We start from the raw sequence: 4806 nt of genomic DNA, 5'->3' as shown, positions 1-4806 counted from the left end.
GTGCATACATATATTAATTCAGTGTCCCAACAGGGCTTGAACTCAGGACCTTTTGGGTCCTAAGCCACTGCCCTTAACACTGCGCCAACACCAGGGATCATGACAATAAGGTCCTGAGTTCAAGCCCTGTTGGGACATTGAATTAATATAAGTATATATATATATATATATATATATATATATATATATATATATATATATATATATATATATATATATATATATATATATATATATATATATATATATATATATATATACTGAACAAAAATATAAACGCACCAACCTAAATATCTAAGTCAAGATTGCCATTATGGGAAAATGGTCAAACCGATATGTTTGAGCAATGGTTCCTTTGTTTTGCTCAAGACAGATGTTCCCATTGAAATTGACCACTCTGAGTGTGTGGACTCACACGTTGAGTAATTCTTCCCATGAGCACCATGGGGCTTGACAGAGTGATGGTCAGTGAGCGTGACCAGGACACAAACACTCCCTATAGCTTGCCCTATAAAAGGCCTCCCCAAAATGTGGACTGGTGCCAAATGTCAACATGCCACAGATGTCACAAATCTTGAGGGAGCGCGCCATTGGCATGCTGAATGCTGGGACGTCAGTACGGGCCGTTGCAGCACACTTCAATGTCCACCACTCCACCATTAGCCGCCTGAGAACGCGCCTCAGAGAGACTGGAAGCACCGTGAACCGCCCACATGCCCGGCGACCACGTGTGACCACCGCCGGTCAGGATCGTCACATGAGGCTGCAACATCTCCGGGATCGACTCCGACCGGCCACGAGGACTGCCAATGAGACTGTCGGGCTGCATAACAGGCGCATTTCAGCCCAGATGGTGCGTAACCGCTTGAGGGAGGCCAACCTCCGAGCCCGCCGACCACACCGGGGACTCGACCTCACTGCAGTCCGGCGTCAGACCCGACTGAACTGGGCCAATGTTCACTTGCGCTGGACCCTCGCACGATGGAGGAGAGTGCTGTTCACCGATGAGTCGTGGTTCCAGCTGTATTGGGCTGATGGCGGACTCCGCGTCTGGCGTCGGGCTGGGGAGCGCTACACTGACGCCAATGTCCTTCGTCGGGTGTCACACGGTGGTGCCAGTGTTATGGTGTGGGCAGGCATATGCCATGGAGAGCGCACTCGGCTTCATTTCATTGAAGGCAACTTGAACGGGCAGCGGTACAGGGACGAGATAGTCAGACCCATCGTCGTGCCGTTTGTGTGCCTTCACCATGTGACGTTTCAGCACGACAATGCTCGCCCCCATGTTGCCAGGATCTGCATGGACTTCCTCGGCAAGGAGGACATTGATGTCCTCGACTGGCCTCCATATTCTCCCGACATGTCGCCCTTCGAGCACCTTTGGGACGTTCTTGATCGACGCGTACGACAACATTACACAGTCCCAGAGAACGTCCGCCAGCTCCGTGTGGCTCTCCAGGAGGAATGGGAAAACATCCCTCAGGCCACCATCGATAATCTGGTGATGTCCATGCGCCGGAGATGCACCGCTCTGCGCGACGCCAACGGTGGACACACCCGCTACTGACTGTGTGAACTCCGACATTGACACCTCGGTTGTGTCGGCTGTTGTAGCGCAAAGACTGTCGCCAGAATTCTCAAGGAACTCTTTGAAATTTAATGCTCAATTGTCATGGATTCTATAACCAAATTTTTGTGAAGATTTAGTATTAATGAGATCGAGGTAAAATAGTAACAATCGCTTGGTGCGTTTATATTTTTGTTCAGTATATATATATATATATATATATATATATATATATATATATATATATATATATATGTATATATGTATATATGTATATATAAACCAAGTCGAAAACACCAGGGGGTTGACTCAGCCTGCCATCCTTCCGAGGTCGGCGAAATGAGCACCAGTTGTACTGGGCCCGGTGTATGCCCCGGTTAGAATAGGTGTACCATATCCCTGTGTGTCGTAAGAGGCGACCAGGGTTGCGTCAGGAAGGGCATCCGGCGTAAAAACCTATGCCAAATCATTATGCGGACAACAAAACGAATTTCCATACCGGATCGGTCGAGGCCCGGGTTACCAATGACCGCCACCGGTACCGGTGGTCAGCAGGGTACCAGTGGAAATTGTGCTACTGCTGGGCAAAGGAGGAGAAGGAGACGGGGAAGGCGAGTCCGGAGGCAGTGGGATAGGGGGAAGGGTAGAAGTGTGGAGGTGAGAGTTGGAACTCTGAATGTTGGGACGATGACTGGCAAAGGTCGAGAGTTGGCTGATATGATGGAGAGAAGAAAGGTGGACATACTGTGTGTACAAGAGACCAAGTGGATGGGGAGTAAGGCGAGGAGCATTGGAGGTGGTTTCAAACTGTTCTACCATGGTGTGGATGGGAGGAGAAATGGTGTCGGGGTAATCCTGAAGGAAGATTATGTCAAGAGGGTATTGGAGGTCAGGAGAGTGTCTGACCGAGTGATGAGTGTGAAGTTGGAAATTGAAGGGGTAATGATGAATGTCATCAGTGCATATGCCCCACATATGGGATGTGAGATGGAGTATAAAGAAGATTTCTGGAGTGAGTTAGATGAAGTGGTGGAGAGTGTATCCAAGGATGAAAGAGTGGTGATTGGAGCAGATTTCAATGGACATGTTGGGGAAGGGAATAAAGAGGATGAGGAGGTGATGGGGAGGTACGGTCTCAACAAGAGAAATGTGGAAGGGCAAATGGTGGTAGAGTTTGCAAAAAGAATGGAAATGGCAGTGGTAAATACGTATTTCAAGAAGAAGGAGGAACACAGGGTGACATACAAGAGTGGAGGAAAGTGCACACAGGTGGATTACATCTTAAGTAGGAGATGCAACCTGAAAGAGATTAGTGACTGTAAGGTTGTGGCAGGGGAGAGTGTAGCTCGACAGCATCGATTGGTGGTCTGTAGGATGACTTTAGAGGTGAGGTTGAGGAAGAGAGTGAGGGCTGAACCAAGGACCAGATGGTGGAAGCTGAAGGAGGAAGGCTGTTGCGTGAAATTTAGGGAGGAGGTGAGACAGGCGTTGGATGGTGGTAAAGATGGGTGGGATGATTGGGCAACGACAGCAGAAGTTGTGAGGGAGATACCGAGGAAGGTACTTGGTGTGACATCTGGACAGAGGAAGGAAGATAAGGAGACTTGGTGGTGGAATGAGGAAGTACAGGAAAGTATAAGGAAGAAGGGGTTGGCGAAAAAGAAGTCAGAGAGATGAAGAAAGTAGGCAGGAGTACAAGGAGTGGCGTCGAAAGGCAAAAAGAGAGGTGGCAAAGGCCAAGGAAAAGGCATATGACGAGCTGTATGAGAAGTTGGATACAAAAGAAGGGGAAAAGGATTTATACCGATTGGCAAGACAGAGGGACCGAGCTGGGAAGGATGTGCTGCAGGTTCGGATGATAAAGGACGCAAATGGGAATGTGCTGACGAGCAAGGAGAGTGTATTGAGAAGGTGGATGGAGTACTTTGAGGAGCTGATGAATGAAGAAAATGAGAGAGAGAGAAGGTTGGAAGAGGTGGAGATAGTGAATCTGGAAGTGGGATGGATCAGTAAGGATGAAGTGAGGACTGCTATGAAGAGGATGAAAAGTGGAAAGGTGGTTGGCCCAGATGGTATACCAGTGGAGGCATGGAAGTGCTGAGGAGAGATGGCAGTGGGGTTGTTAACCAGATTGTTTAATAAAGTCTTGGAAAGTGAGAGGATGCCGGAGGAGTGGAGATTAAGTGTACTGGTTTCGATTTTCAAGAATAAGGGTGATGTGCAGAGCTGTGGAAATTACAGAGGGATAAAGTTGTTAAGCCACACCATGAAGTTGTGGGAAAGAGTAGTGGAAGCTCGGTTGAGAGGAGAGGTGACAAATTGTGAGCAGCAATATGGGTTTATGCCAGGAAAGAGCACCACTGATGCGATGTTTGCTTTGAGAATGTTGATGGAGAAGTATAGGGAAGGCCAGAAGGAGTTACATTGTGTGTTTGTGGATTTAGAGAAAGCTTATGATAGGGTGCCAAGAGAGGAGTTGTGGTGTTGTATGAGGAAGTCGGGAGTGGTGGAGAAGTATGTGAGGATCGTGCAGGATATGTATGAGGACAGTGTGACAGCGGTGAGGTATGCGGTAGGAATGACGGACCGGTTTAAGGTTAAAGTGGGATTGCACCAAGGATCGACTCTGAGCCCTTTCCTGTTTGCAATGGTGATGGACAGGTTGACGGATGAGATCAGACTGGAGTCTCCATGGACTATGATGTTCGTGGATGACATCATGATCTGTAGGGAGAGTAGGGAGCAGGCTGAAGCGAGCCTTGAGAGGTGGAGGTACGCACTGGAGAGAAGGGGAATGATAGTCAGTCGGAGTAAGACGGAGTACATGTGGTAAATGAGAGGGAGGGTGGTGGTATGGTGCGGTTGCAAGGAGTTGAGGTGGGGAAGGTGGATTAGTTTAAATACTTGGGATCAACTGTCCAAAGTAACGGAGAGTGTGGGAGAGAAGTGAAAAAGAGAGTGCAGGCAGGATGGAGTGGGTGGAGAAGAGTTGCAGGAGTGATTTGTGACAGAAGGGTAGCTGCAAGAGTGAAGGGGAAAGTATATAAGACGGTAGTGAGACCAGCTATGTTGTATGGTTTGGAGGCGGTGGCACTAACAAAAAGACAGGAAGCGGAGCTGGAGGTGGCAGAGTTAAAGATGCTGCGATTCTCGTTGGGAGTGACGAGGATGGATAGGATAAGAAATGAGTATATTAGAGGGACAGCGCAGGTAGGACGGTTTGGAGACAAAGTGAGAGA

This window comes from Eptatretus burgeri, chromosome 16 (genome assembly GCF_056783735.1).
Source record: "Eptatretus burgeri isolate ZD-2024b chromosome 16, Ebu_testis_v1, whole genome shotgun sequence".
NCBI lineage: Eukaryota > Metazoa > Chordata > Myxini > Myxiniformes > Myxinidae > Eptatretus > Eptatretus burgeri.
The sequence above is the reverse complement of the archived record's forward strand: the minus strand, read 5'-3'. Positions refer to the sequence as shown.